Source organism: Geotrypetes seraphini, chromosome 2 (assembly GCF_902459505.1).
Source record: "Geotrypetes seraphini chromosome 2, aGeoSer1.1, whole genome shotgun sequence".
NCBI lineage: Eukaryota > Metazoa > Chordata > Amphibia > Gymnophiona > Dermophiidae > Geotrypetes > Geotrypetes seraphini.
This window is the reverse complement of record NC_047085.1, coordinates 49,376,543-49,391,755: the sequence shown is the minus strand read 5'-3', so window position 1 is coordinate 49,391,755 and position 15,213 is coordinate 49,376,543. Positions and strand designations below refer to the sequence as shown.

Sequence of the window (15,213 nt, the reverse complement as noted above, 5' to 3'; positions counted from 1 at the left end):
TTGGGGCCTGTTATTGGTGGCGGTTTGGGTCCTGGTCCCCAGTGGCAGTGGCTTGGGGGAGGGCAGGGAGAAAGAAAGAAAAAGGGCAGGCAGGGAGACAGAAGGAAAGAAGAGAAACAGAAAAAAAAGAAAGGGAGGCAGAGAGAAAGAAAGGGCAGGGAGAGAGGAAGGAAAATGAGGGAATGGGGGAGGGAATGAGGTCTGGAGGAGAGGAAGCATACAGGCTAAAAGAAGGTAAGAAAGATTGGATGCACAGTCAGAAGAAGAAAGTGTAACCAGAGACTCATGAAATCACCAGACAAGGTAGGAAAAATGATTTTATTTTAAATTTAGTGATCAAAATGTGTCTGAATTTATATCTGCTGCCTATATTTTACATTAAGGTCCCCTTTTACTAAACCGCAATAGAGGTTTTTAGCGCAGGGAGCCTATGAGCGTCGAGAGCAGCGCTGGGCATTCAGTGCAGCTCCCTGTGCTAAAAACTGTTATTGTGGTTTAGTAAAAAGGGAGGGGGGTGGGTATTTGTCTATTTTTGTACGGTTGTTACTGAGGTGACAGTGCATAGAGTCATCTGCTTTGACCTCTTTGAAAAAACCCCGGAATAGGAATGATAATTAACAATTCTATGCATACAGTGTGCTTTGTGTTTTTTTAAAATTTTATTGTTGGTAGATCATTTTGACTTGGTCATTTTAAAAGTAGCTCGCAAGCCCAAAAAGTGTGGGCACCCCTGTTTTAGCATATACGGTTGCTTCCGATTATTAATCCCCAAATGCATTACTCTACATTTCTTTGCATTGAATTTTAGTTGCCAAGCATTAGACCATTCCTCTAACTTTTGCAGATACTTTTTCATATTTTCCACTCCCTCTTCAGTGTTTACTCTGTTACTAATCTTGGTATCATCTGCAAAAAGGCACACTTTTCCTTCTAACCCTTCAGCAATGTCACTCACAAACATATTGAACAGGATTGGCCCCAGCACCGAACCCTGAGGGACTCCACTACTCACCTTTCCTTCCTCCGAGCGACTTCCATTAACCACCACCCTCTGGCGTCTGTCCGACAGCCAGTTTCTAACCCAGTTAACCACTTTGGGGCCTAACTTCAGCCCTTCAAGTTTGTTCAACAGCCTCCTATGAGGATCTGTATCAAAGGCTTTGCTGTCACTTAACTTAGGTGTAGCCATTTAGGCCAGCTAAAACTAGACCTAAATGCCTGTGCCTAAGTAGCACACATTAGATGCATTTTATAACAATGTGGCTAACTTTTAGGAATGCCCATGATCTGCTCCTGGCCACTCCCCTTTTCAAATTCATACATGGCAATTGGTATATACTTTTTATAGAATTATGCTTTCTGAGTTGTGCCAATTAGCATCAATTACAAGGAGTTGGCAATTATCTGCGTCATTAGACTAATTCAATAATTGTGCATACACATCGGCATGCACACTGGTGTGCACGCACAACCTTAGGCACCATATACAGAAGTTGTTCATTATGAATAGACAGACCATAGTATGCCCCTATTGCTATTCTATTCCTCTTCATACATAGAATTTCTATCCATAAAGTTTCCCAGTTCCTAATGAATATCAATGAAAGAGATTTGTATGCTTACTACCTCCATTGTATGCAAATCTTTCTTATGCATTTTCATTGGAGGCATCTTGAAATCCTTACCTGTTGACAGCCCTTGAAGAAGGGATGTAAAGACCAAGAACTTGGAGCTTTGTTTCTATTTCGCCATCTGTTGGATGTTGACACTTTGTGAGGACTTATATCTTGCTGTCCTTGGAGAAGGTCTATTACAGATAAGCAACTTATAGAAGTTAGTTTGCCAGTCTTCTCTGTAGCCAGTTGCCGATAGACATGCATTATTGTTAACTGTCATGTAGTTTATGTTATGCAATAAATTGTTAGTGCTCTAATATATTGATGAATCTGCTACACAACACAGAAACATTGAAAATGACAACAGAAACGATGAAAGCAAACAAAAATGATATTTGATGCTTTCAGAATCAAATTGAAATGCATGATTGGGTTTACTCAATATTTTCAGGTCATTTTCATACAAGAATAAATCCAAAGAATAGCAAAACTGAAAGAATAGAAGAAAATATATGTGCATTATATAACCAAAATCAGTTCCTTAGTGCCAAACAGCAGAAGTTATTAGTCATATTTGTTTATTAAGGCCAAGTATCATAAAAGAGTATTGGAAAAGAAAGAAGATTGTTGTCTGACAAGTAGATCAATTGTGTTTAGGCAATTGTTCCCTGTAGTTGAAAAGTTAAATTCAGTTTAAATTGCAGGGCCACAAATAAATAGTGAAGAAAGTCCATATCTATGGTGGTGGTGTTTCTCCCTCTAGCTAACAAATCTGAATCTGAAAGTGCATTTGTGGTCAACTCCGATTGCTTGTTTTCTCCAAAGTATCTGAAGACTACACTGGCTGTTAAAGAGAAATGGGGCAGTAGAGAGGAAAATGTCTCCAGATAACACCGGCAGCTCTGCCTCCTGCTTCCGTTTCTCGTGGGTATTACATTTGTGGGCATGGTTCTGCTGATCTTTCCTGATTGTTTACCGTTACTCTTCCTTTGTATAATCTTGTACTATGGCTTTTGTTTCTTGTCGTGGTTTTGGTTGCTTTATCAATAAAAATTATTTTTTTAAAAAAAGAGAGGAAAATTAACCTTTACATCATAACTGTTGCCCCATCCATTTGAATAGTTTTTCTCATGTTTCTAACCAAGCCTTGCATTATATTTCCTCTTGAGAAAAAGATAAAATTCAGCAGCTATAACAAACTAAAGGGTCTTTGTACAAAAATGCAGTAAAAATTAGCAGTTGGTGTATGTTAGTTGCAAAAATGAATTTATATTAACTCCTTTCCCTGCCCCCCTCCCTCCCCCCCTGTTTGCAAAACCATAGCGTGGTTTGTAGTGCCAGCCGTGGTGGTAACAGCTCCAACGCTTATAGGAACATAGTCTTACTGGGTCAGACCAATGGTCCATCAAGCCCAGTAGCCCGTTTTCATGGTGGCCAATCCAGGTCCCTAGTGGCTTCCCTCCTGTCTATCTCAATAACAGACTATGGACTTTTCCTCCAGGAACTTGTCCAAACCTTTCTTAAAACCAGCTATGCTATCTGCTCTTACCACATCCTCTATGAGCGTCAGAGCTGTTACTGCCACAGCTGGTACTAAAAAAACATGCTATGATTGTGCAAACGGGGAGGGGGGTGGAGAGGATATGTAGTTAATTTGAATTTGTTTTTGCAATTCTGTATTGACTGGGTTCCCCTAGCATCTTTCCATACAGTTGATATAGAGAAAAATCATATTTTGCGTTTAGGTGGTCCTAAACAATCTGTGTTCTCTGCTGTGGTAATGTGCAGAAAGCTTAGTGCTTCCTTCCAGGAGCCATCTTGTACCTGCCAGTCCATGTTGAGATGACCATGAACCTGGCTTTTCTATCAACAGGCATTTTTCAAACACCTGGGAGATGCTGCCTTATGCTGCATATCATATTTCCTGGACAGTTTTCTGAGAAGGGATACCCAATATATCACATTCCTCATTTGGGAGCCTGAACAATAGCGGACCATGACTGAATTCTATGAGGTGGCAGATTTTCCATTGATCCTAGGCAGTGCACTATAGACTGTACATCAGTATTGTATAGTAACTAAGTAAATTTAACTAATCACTGTACTTAAGTAAAATTTTGCTACTTTTACTTGTAAAGAAGTACAGGATAACAGCAGAACACACAAACTTACTGGTACAAAAATGCCTTTTTACATTGTGGAAATTAAGAACAATTAAAAAAATATTTTGATCCTTTATCGTTCAGACTATTGGTGCAGGCATTAATTTTATCTATTTTAGACTATTGTAACATCTATTTAGGAGCACCCAAAAAAATTATAAGGAAATTAAGGATAATTCAGAATACAGGTGTTCAATTGATTTTTGGTTTAAAAAAGAACAACCATATTAGTCCATATTATCGTTTACTTCATTGGCTGCCTTTGGAGGCAAGAGTATTATTCAAATTTTCCTGTATCTGCTTTAAGCTGATATCGGGATCGTCTCCAGCTTACCTTTTTCCTCATTTTGTGTTGCAGAGACCATCAAGAGAAACTAGAAACTTCTACTTATTTGCTTATCCAAAAATTAATGGGTGTAGATATAAGACCTTCTTAGATAGGACCCTAGCATTTCAAGCTGGTAGGCAACAATCTTGGTTAGGTAAATGTATTCAGCAAGCTATGTTATTCTATTGCAATTTTCAGAAATTAATTAAGACCACTTTGTTCAATAAGTTTATTACTTAGTCAGTTTTATTATTGAAATTCTATTTTACAAATATTTGTATTTTTTACTGTATTATTGTATTTCACTGATTGTCCAGCTCTTTTTAGTGTAAACCGCCTAGAACTTTTGGTTATGGCGGTATAAAAGAATAAAGTTGTTATTATTATTATTTGTTACTTTTACCAAAGTAATAATTTTACCAATTTGCATTACTTTTACCTAGCTACATCTGACGCTTGCAGTAAAATTAAAAAATAAAAGCAGAAACAAACTCCCTCCCTCTCTTAATTGCCCTTCATTTCAGGATTATCTACCCCACACTCTCTCAACCCCCCTCCCCCCATGTCTGGGTGGGTCAAATTCCCCACCCACCTCACCTCAGGTCAGGTATCCCTCTCAGAAGTTCTTCCTCTTCATCCCCGGCAGCTCCCCTGTGTTTTTTCACATTTTCTCTCTACCCTGGCAGTGTTTTAAATGAAGTTGCCTGGACAGGCTCTGGCACCTCTCCTCTACCAGCAGGAAGTTATATTAAAGAGAATGCAGCCAGCAGAAAAGAGATGCCTAAATGTGCCTAGTGAGCTTTATTTAAAACACTGCCGGGGCAGAGAGAAAACTTGAAAAGATACATGGGGGAGCTGTCACTGTGTGGAGTGTGTTTGCTAGATTTGGAGACAAAGAGAGGAGAGATGCTGGGGGTGGGTGTCAGCATTACATTATTGTATGTTGGCTGTCAGCTTTGGTGCTGGCATAATCAGAGTGTCAGCAAAGGCCTATGCAGTGGCGTACTAAGGGGAGGGGTGGCCCACCCCAGGTGCAGCCTTAGGGGAGGGTGCACGGCCCGGAAAATTCTACCGGGCCGATCTGCCTTCCTCTCTCCTACATCAATTCTGCGTCACCCTGTCGTCTCGTTCCCTCTCTTCCTCCATCCGCCACGCCAACATCCGCACGTGCTGTCATGAGCCTCACTTTTGCAGCACGCTGCTCCGCCTCCAATCCTCTGGCACCGCCCCTACCCGCGCGCTGTTCATTCACAGGCTTCGGTTTCATTATGTAGTTTGTTTGGGGTGGTTCTGTCCGTTGATTGGCTGTGAGGCGCCTACGTGTCTCCGCCCCCTTCCCCCTACCCGTGGCTCACGCGCCGCGAAGGCTGCTGCTCCCTCCCCCGAGCCAGTCTCCTCAGTGTCTCTCTCCGGCGCTTTAGAGAACGGAGTAGCCTCCAACGCCATCCCCCACCGGATACCGGTTGAAGAGGACGGAGTGATGCATTGAGAGGTGGAGGGGTTAAGAGAGAGAACGAGACCCTCACCTGGGGTTGGGAGGGTACCAGAGAGAAGGGGTGGAAAGAAAGACCTTAATTGGGGGAAGGGAGGGAGACCTGAATACCAGAGTAGAAACATAGAAAGATGACGGCAGAAAAGGGCCAAGGCCCATCAAGTCTGCCCACTATAGACCCTCCCCTTAAGATTAGCTAGTGTTTTGCCCTGACCCTCTTAGGGATCCCACATGGGCGTCCCATTTATTCTTAAAATCTGGCACGCTGCTGGCCTCGATCACCTGCACTGGAAGCCCGTTCCACCGATCAATCACTCGCTCCGTGAAGAAATAGTTCCTGGTGTCGCCGTGAAATTTTCCGCCCCTGAGTTTGAGCGGGTGCCCTCTTGTGGTTGAGGGGCCTCTAAGAAGGAAGATGTCATCTTCCACTTCTATACGTCCGGTGACGTATTTAAACGTCTCAATCATGTCTCCCCTCTCCCTGCGCTCCTCTAGAGTGTAGAGCTGCAAATTGTCTAGTCTTGCTTCGTACGGGAGACCTTTAAGCCCTGAGACCATTCTGGTGGCCATTCTTTGGACCGACTCGACCCTCTGCACGTCTTTGCGGTAGTAGCCCTATCTAATCCCCTCCCCCTCCCAATCAGAGACTTGATGGGCTGCTAGATAGAGAACAACTAAAATTGCTGTCTCTGGGTCAGAGGGAGGGCTAACCCACCTCACCCTCCAATAGACATTCAGATAGAGTGAGGCAGAGACCACCCCTGCCAGAAACAAAGGCCTCTCTACCTAGGGAACCGGTCTCAAGAGAACAAATCCCTGGCTTGGGGAAGGACTATGGAGAAACAGATTCCCCCACCTCTTGGCCACCCTGTTACTGTATGAAGAGACCCTGCTTACATTGAGCCCTAGAACTAGAGAGATGCAAGTCTACTACATAGTGGGGGAATGGGAGACCCTGCATCAGAGGAAAAGAAAAACCAACTAAACCGGCCAGCCATCCTACTAGAGAAGGAGCAAGGGCCATAACTTCTTAACACCAGTATGATCACACACTCCAATAGAAAGACTCCAGGGCAAGGAGAAAAAGTGCACTAAGAAGAATGGGTGCTGCAGGGCAGGACTGAGGTGCATCGGCAAGAGCCCGGTGGTAGAGTTGCTGCAGGGCAAGATCGAAGTGCATGGATAGAGCTATGTGTATGGATCTAAGTACTGAAATAGAGGTTGATACAGGGCAAGTTTGAGGTGTGTTTATTAACAGGATGCTTGCTTTGCTTTCGATTCTTCTGAGCCTCTCCTGCTTTCAGCTTCTAATGTTCAATCTCGACAGATCATTGTTGGAGTCATCCTTGTTTGCATTTCACAGGTTAACAGACAAATAAAAAAATTTTTTTTTGCATTTTTAAAGTGAGAACATTATGATGGAATCTCCAACGATGATCCCTGTCTTCTTTATTCGGGGGTTCTTAAGGGTCTCAAGTCTGTATCCATGGTGTAGGACCCGTCTTCTCTCTTCTGTGGTGCATCGAGCCGACCAGCATTCCTCTTCCCGACGTCAATTCTGCCGTCGGAGAGGAAGTTTGGGCCAGCCAATCGCTGCCTAGCTGGACGGAACTTCTTCTCCGATGGCAAAATTGACGTCGGAGAGAGGAATGCTGGTCGGCCCGATGCAGGGAAGACGCAGGGAAGGAGAGCTTGAGGCGGCAGCGGCTTTGGGGCATGTTACCCGATGGCAGTGACTTGGGGGGCTGTTCCCCGATGGCGGCGGCAATGGCTTGGAGGAGGGCAGGGAGAAAGAAAGAAAGGGGGCAGGGAGACAGAAGGAAGAAGGGAAACAAAAAGAAAGGGGGCATGAAGAGAGAAAAAAAGAAAGGGAGGCAGGGAGAAATAAAGGGCAGGGAGAGAGGAAGAAAAAGTTGGGGGAGGGAATGAGGTCTGAAGGAGATGAATCATACAGGCTGAAAGAAGGGAAGAAAGATTGGATGCACAGTCAGAAAAAGAAAGTGCAACCAGAGACTCAGACAACAAGGTAGAAAAAATGATTTTATTTTAAATTTAGTGATCAAAATGTGTCTGAATTTATATCTGCTGTCTATATTTTGCACTATGACCCCCCTTTTACTAAACCACAATAGCGGTTTTTAGCGAAGGGACCTATGAGCGTCGAGAGCAGCCCTGGGCATTCAGCGCAGCTCCCTGCGCTAAAAACTGCTATTGTGCTTTAGTAAAAAGGGAGGGGTGTATTTGTCTATTTTTGTATGGTTGTTACTGAGGTGACAGTGCATAGAGTCATCTGCCTTAACCTCTTTAAAAAAAACCCAGAATAGGAATGATAATTAACATTTTCTCAGCATACAGTGTGCTTTGTGTTTTTTTTTAAATTTTATTGTTGATAGATCATTTTGACTTGGTCATTTTAAAAGTAGCTCACAAGCCCAAAAAGTAAGGGCACTCCTGAGCTAGAGCGTTGAAGCTGCGTGTGGCTGCCGTAAAGGTCTTCTCTGACGCAACTGGAAGTTGCCATATGCAACTACAACGCTCCGGCTGCTGTAAGAAGGCAGTTTAGACATCGCCGGCCACAGGGCAGGGAGGTTTGTTGGACCGGGCCTTTTGTCTGGGCCGGGGGGGGGGGGAGAAAGCGCCATGAAGGTAAGGGGCAGGGAGGGAGAAAGGTGGGGTGGAGAGGAAAACAAGGTAAAACAGATGGGGGAGAAGGATGCTGAAAGCACATGGGGAAGACAGAGGGGGGAGAAGGATGCTAAAAGCACATGGGGAAGACAGAGTGGGAAGAAGATGCTGAAAGGAAATGGAGAACAGAGAGTGGGGAGAAGATGCTGCAGGAAAATAGGGAAGAGAGAGTTGCGAGAAGACGCTGAAGGGAAATGGGGAAGAGAGAATTGGGAGAAGACGCTGGCAGGGAAGAAGACAGAGATGCCAGACTATGGGAGGAGCGGAGGGAAGAAGATGGGTGCCAGACCAATTTGGAAGGAGAGAGAAAGGGAGAGGCACAGTAACAGAGCAAATGGAAGATGCAGAGAGAAGAGAGACAGTGGATGGAAGGAAGAGAGTAACAAGAAGATGAGGAAAGCAGAAACCAGAGAAGACAAAGGTAGAACAAAAATTTTCTATTTATTTATTGCTTTAGGAGACATGTGTCACTGTTTCTGTGGTGCATTGTATGTAGAGTCCAGCTTCTTGCTGGTTCAATTTAACCTTTGTCTATGTATTTCTATTTTATCCCCCCTTTTACAAAACTATGGAACATTTTTTAGCACCAGCCGTGGTGGTAGCAGCTCTGATGCTCAGAATTCTATGAGCGTCAGAGCTGTTACCACCGTGGCTAAAATCTACACTACAGTTTTGTAAAAGGGGGAGGGGTTACTTTGTGATGACATATTCCATATTAGGCGAAGGTGTTTTCTGTGTTCTGTGTGTTCGAAAGACATGGTTTTCTGTTAGGATTGACGGTGTAGGATTGATCTGTACTAGTCTGGCTTGTTTAGTTTTACAATGGGTGTATTGATGTTGTACTGCTCACTGCAGTATGTAAGATGCTGCCTTTTCCTAGGTACTCATGTGTGACATGTGGCTTGTTACTAAAAATCATGTTTTTCATACAGATGGGGGGGTGCCAAAAAATGATGGGCCCCGGGTGTCACATATGCTAGGTACGCCACTGGGCCTATGGGATATTATACTCAAAGGAATGTTAATAGGAATGATAGTGCAGAAAGACGGAATGGGCCCCTGCCCATAATCTACATATACTGAGCCAGAATGGGAGTATCCAGCCAGCCTGGACTTTTCAAAAGATATGTTAATAACTGATACTTGAATAGAACAAAAGAAGCCAGACAAACTGTTTCCATCTATCAGAGTCACACCTTTATCAATTAAGGGTCATTGTCTCAAACAGATACCAAATTATAGTAGAACAGATACTGAAAGATACTATTTTTTTTTTAGAACAAACTCTAATCTATAAACACAGGCTGCAGCACCTTGATCTTTCTCTTGCTCTCTCTTTGCCTCGCTTCCTCCTTCAGCCCCTACACACCTCCACAGACACGCGGGACATCTATTCATACAAACTGTCATTTCTCTCTCATTTACCAAAAGCAAAGAAGGAGTTGGGACTTGTATACTGTCTTTTTTTTTGTAGTTTTACAACTACACTCAAAAGTGGTTTACATATAGGTACTTCAAGTATTTTCCCTATCTGTCCTGGTAGGCTCACAATCTGTCTAATAAACCTGGGGCAGTGGAGGATTATGTGAACTGCGCAGGGTCACAAGGAGCAGAATGGGGTTTGAACCCCACTACCTCAGGGTGTTGAGGCTGTAGCTCTAACCATTACACCACACTCTCATCCCTGTAGCACATCTCTCTAAGCATTGTATTATTCTAATATTAAGCTTATTTCTATACAAAATATACTTTTTTTTGCACCACCTGGCTGTTTCATAATTCCACTTTCCACTACTTCTTTGAGGGTTGAACCCAGGAACTTAAATAGACAATACAAAAGCACAAAACAAATAATTACAGTGGGGAGCTTTGAGTTGACCACTGCAAGGAACCAAGTGAGGCAATCTTTTGGCACCCTGTGCCTATGCTCATCTGGTCCATGCCTTGAGCCAGCCCTGCAAATTGTATGGTAGCTAAGTACAATTGTCCCTTTCAATTATTTATTGCAAGCCCTGATTAAAACAAACACTTTGTCGAAACTTATGCATATCTCAGAGGAGATGCAAAAAGCAATTGGGAGCTTTTTCAAAATATAAGTGTATTTCCATTATAAAATGGGAAATACATGAATTTTTTTTGTTAGGATTTATATGTCACCTTTTTGAAGAGACTAATTCAAGGTGTTGAACAGCAAGAATAATCTGAACATAAGCAATAGAAAATTGCAACAGAAGAACTAACAGTACACATGATTAAGGCATAGAATGCTACTTACAATGTCAACACAATATGAGGTTCTTAATTGAAATGGAAATATGTCTAAAAACCCTCCTAAATCAGCACTTGGACGATCAAAAAGACAGGTTGTCCAAGTGCTGATAATCGAAACGGGTTTTAAATGTATCTAAAAACAACTTAGGCCTTTTCACTGCTGCTGTGTGCCCAGAGTGAAAAGGGGTATTTTAGGAGGAGTGGTGAGGATGGGATTTGGGTGGGTCTTGGGCTGACCTAGACTTAGTCGTACTGCAAGTATAACTGAAAGATTAACGAGACTGCCTAGACGGAACTTATACGTTGTGATTTAGGCAATCTAAAAACAGGTCTAAGTGCCCAGAAGGTATCCAAAGTGACCAGATAACCACTGCAGGGCAAAGTACAGACCCCCACACACTCCCCCAGTGATCACTGACCCCCCCCCACCACCATAAATATCGGAATAAAAACATACCTACCTACCTCCAGAACATCAGCATAGGAAAGCTTAGTAGAGCTGCACAGAGGTAGTTTAAGTAGTCTGGGGGATGGGCTAGTGAACCATAGAAAGGAGAACCCAGGCCCATAAGCCACTCTAACCACTGCATTCATGGTGGAATATGTGCACTCCCCAACCCCCCCCCCCTCCAACCCTACTGTACTGCCATATAGGTGCCACCTGCAGCCATAAGGGCTATTAGGGTGTTAGACAGGTGGGTGGAGCAGGTTTTGGGGGACTCACCATGACCTGCAAGGGAGTATAAAAGCAACTCCTATTACAGTATGTGCAGTTGGTGTTAGTCCTTGCAGATGTGTCACTAGCTGGTTAGTTGCTTCTTCGATTAAACGCTTAAGAGAAGATCCAAGCTTTCACCTGCTTCCTGAAGTAGAAATGGTCTGTGTTGAGCAAAGCTTTTCAGGGTATATTCTACAGTGAGAAGGCTCTCTGGTAGGTTTTACATTGTGTGATATCCTTTAGAGAGAGTTTGTTTATGGATATTCATTGGGAAGATCTTAGCGACCTTGGAGGAGCATAGATGGGACTCCTGTTCTTCAAGTTCTCTTTCCCATTTTATCAGACATTGAGTTTTAAATTTAGCCCTACGTTGTACTAGTAGCAAGTGAAATTTTTGCAGAAATTGTCTGATGTGATCATGTTGCTTAGTACCAGGAAGTTCTTCTTTACCCAACATGTGGTGGACACCTGGAATGTGCTTCCAGAGGACGTAATAGGGCAGAGTACAGTACTGGGGTTTAAGAAAGGATTGGACAATTTCCTGCTGGAGAAGGGGATAGAAGGGTATAGATAGAGGATTACTGCACAGGTCCTGAACCTTTTGGGCCACAGCGTGAGCGGGCTGCTGGGCGCGATGGACCACAGGTCTGACCCAGCGGAGGCATAGCTTATGTTCTTATTTTCTTATGTTAACCGTCTATCAGTCATATTGGAGCATTCTGAATCAGATTCTGGCCTATCCAAAACCATACCCAAGAAGTGTATCCTTTGAATTTAGGTATTCCAAGGCATCTGCATGTATAAATAGCAGAATTCTAAGATTACCATTATATGTTGCAATCTACATCTGAAAATGCTTCTAATTAAACATCTACAGGTCACACTGGGCTTCTAAAATTACCTTTTATGATATTGGCTTATTTAGGGTTGGTGGTCTTGACACCTGAGCACCAGATCAGAATGGGCTTCTGAGCTTCATCTTGTCTTTGGTTTGTCTTCTTGAATATGAAGAAATCAAATTTACAATGAACAGTAGTAGTGGCATAGCGAGAGTAGGAGGTACCTGGGGCGGTGGTGCCCCATGCCCTCCTTTCTGCCCCCACTCCTTCCTTGCTCTCTTCTTCTGCACCCCCGCTCCTTCCCCACTCCCTACACCACACTCGCATCCTCCCTTCCCCTGTACCTCTTTAAATCTTCGCCAGTGCAAGCAGTTTCTCCATCCTGCTGCTCGTGCCAATGTTGGCTTTCCCTCTGACATCACTTCCTGGCCCCGTGACCTGGAAGTGATTTCAGAGTGGAGCCAGGCTGGCACAAGCAGCAGGCTGGATAAGTTGCTCGTGCTGGCAAAGATTGAGAGGTAGAGGTGGGGGAGGGGAAGGGAGGGTGAAAGTGTGGCATGGGGGGAGCAGAGAAGTGCCAGAGCCCATACCAAGATGGTGCCCAGGACCGTCCACCCCCCGGTCCCCCCCTTACTATATCACTGAACAATGGAAGTGTATTCTGCAGATCTGTTTTAATGCACTTTGAAGGATCCATATAACTCATTTTAACACCTATCCTTTAATTTAATGGAAAGTTTTATTTCAAATCTTATTTTTATTCATATTTTATTCACAAGTAGTTTTAAACGCCCACTGTGAAAAATGGAATTATGGAAAATAACAGAAAACATTTTCTATCCTATTCCCCTATGAGCATCGGAGCAGCGTAGAAACCTCTACTGCAACTTACTAAAAGAGGGCCATATGCTGTTAAACTGGACTGTCAAATTCGTATATTATTTGTATTTCTAATAAAGCAACATTGTTTGAAGAGAAAGCAAGTTTATTCCACTATTATTATAGTCTTTTTTTATCCTTTTTCTTTGATTCTTAAGTCTCTTTGTTTCTTTGTCTCTGCTCCGGTGAATCTCAAACAACTTCCACTGGGAACCTACAGAGAAGATTGGACAAAATCATAGTGTGAGTCATATAAGCCCACTTCAAAATCCTTATGACAGTGTGTTATCTGTATCTGCAAAGTGCTTAGCATTGAATTCCACACTGTTTCGTCTTGTGACCCACCTGTTGGTCTTCTCTGGCTCATGACTGGGTTCAGACCTGGATTTTAAAAACCATTAACTTTTCTGTCATACCTTGCAGTAATTCACTAAAATTCAGTGCAACATACAGTACATTACAGGATGCTGTTTACAGATATTTCATGCCCATTTCTCTTGGTTATCTGCAGGTGGAAATGCGCTCCCGGGACAGTCAGTATGCCAAAATTTTGCTGGACTTAAACAAAGAAATACAGCTACTGAGAAATGAAAATGAGCTGTCCGCAGCTTTAGAATTCAAAGCACAAAAGACTGCTATGAGCTTGGAATACAAATAAAAACATTATTTTAAGGTTGAATATCCCAGCAGATGAAATGCCAAATCTGTAACTGTTTCTGACAGAGCTGCAGGGTCTGCTGCATTTTCTATCTGGAAGACATCTTAATTGTACAGTCATGACAGAAAGGTTTAAGCAACCCAACAAGTCGGTGCTTTGTCTTTTCATTTGACTGTTGATGGGGGGGAGGGGTCAAAGATGAGGACCATATAAGGTTTGTAATGCCATCAAGGCACACTGGGAAATAGAATTCAGGTTCTCTTCATCCCTCAGGCACTGAGATATCGCCAATTTCATAGTGGAAGGCTGTGTTGGACTCAGAGATTCTGTTTGATTACACATCAGCTCTATGTTTTCATTACCCAAATATTTTCGCACTTTGAGTGTGAAAATGTCCTTGCAAAAAATATTTTTGTTTTCTGTTAAGAGCACCTCAGAACTGGAGAGCAGTAGGATGCCACAAGAAACCACTTGTATTATTTTTCAGACAACTGTAAGAAAGCACTACTCAGACATGTTGTTTAAAGAATAGCTGTAAAGAGGAGCACAAACTGCACTGTAGCGTGTTTATTAGGGATGGGATGTTGGTTTTAAATAAAGATTGGCAGCTGGTAAGCGTGCGTGCTTACGGACTAGATTATGTATATGGTGCTCAAAGATGGATGCATGCTAAGATAGGATTCTGTAAAGGGCACTCTGCGTGGAACATTCTTTACAGAATTACAGCTTAGGGCTCCTTTTACTAAGCTGCGTTAGCATTTTTAGCGCACGCTAATCCTGCGCTATGTGGCTAGAACTATGCTGGCATTAGCATCTAGCGCACGGCAATTTAGCGTGTGCTATTCCGTGCATTAATGCCCTAACGCGGCTTAGTAAAAGGAGCCCTTAGTGCGCATTTCACACCTAACTTTGGGTGTGAGCATTTACACTTGTCAAAGGCTGGTATAAATGCTCACATCCAATTGATGGCAAAAAGACCTGTGGAGAGTTGATGTCCAAGATAAAGGCTTTATTAGAACAAATAAATAATCTACATAAAAATGTCTAGGGCCTGAACCATTGGAAATTTATGAATCCAACACAGTCCGTGTTTCGACACTATTGTCTCTCTCAGGGGTCCCTATAGATCCTATAAACAGGCTTGTGGATTAAATAACCTCTCTGCTGGTGAGATGTACTCGATATTTGTTCTAATAAAGCCTTCATCTTGGACATCAACTCTCCACAAGTTTTTTTTTTCTTTTGGTTGTGTTTCCTTTTGCGGAGGAATCAGGGTCAACTCTTGTTGTGTCACATCCTGGCAATGCCCCTGAACTACCTATGCCCCTCCTGTGGCCATGTGTCCATTTGGAGTGGCAAACGAGAGAAGTTAGGCCCTCAGTTTACAGAATAGGGGTATAAGTTACTGTACAACTGCTTAATGCCAATTAGTGCTTGGTAAGGCCAAGTATTGGTACTTATCTCTAATTAAGTGCTAATTTAATAGCAATTAGTCAATTATGGTATGCGTGTAGCTGACCCTATTCTATAAGTTGATGTGCCCAACTGTAAGTACCATTTCTATA

At 43.0% G+C, this 15,213-nt stretch overlaps 1 long non-coding RNA gene across 1 annotated transcript in view; it reads left to right on the top strand.

Moving 5' to 3' along the window:
• Positions 1-14,377, top strand: part of LOC117355881 — a 42,645-nt gene extending 28,268 nt beyond the window's left edge. The window contains exons 2-3 of the long non-coding RNA XR_004538468.1: positions 13,211-13,233; positions 13,502-14,377. This is a non-coding gene — a long non-coding RNA (uncharacterized LOC117355881). The remainder of the gene's footprint in view (positions 1-13,210; positions 13,234-13,501) is intronic.
• The last annotated feature ends 836 nt before the right edge of the window (positions 14,378-15,213 follow it).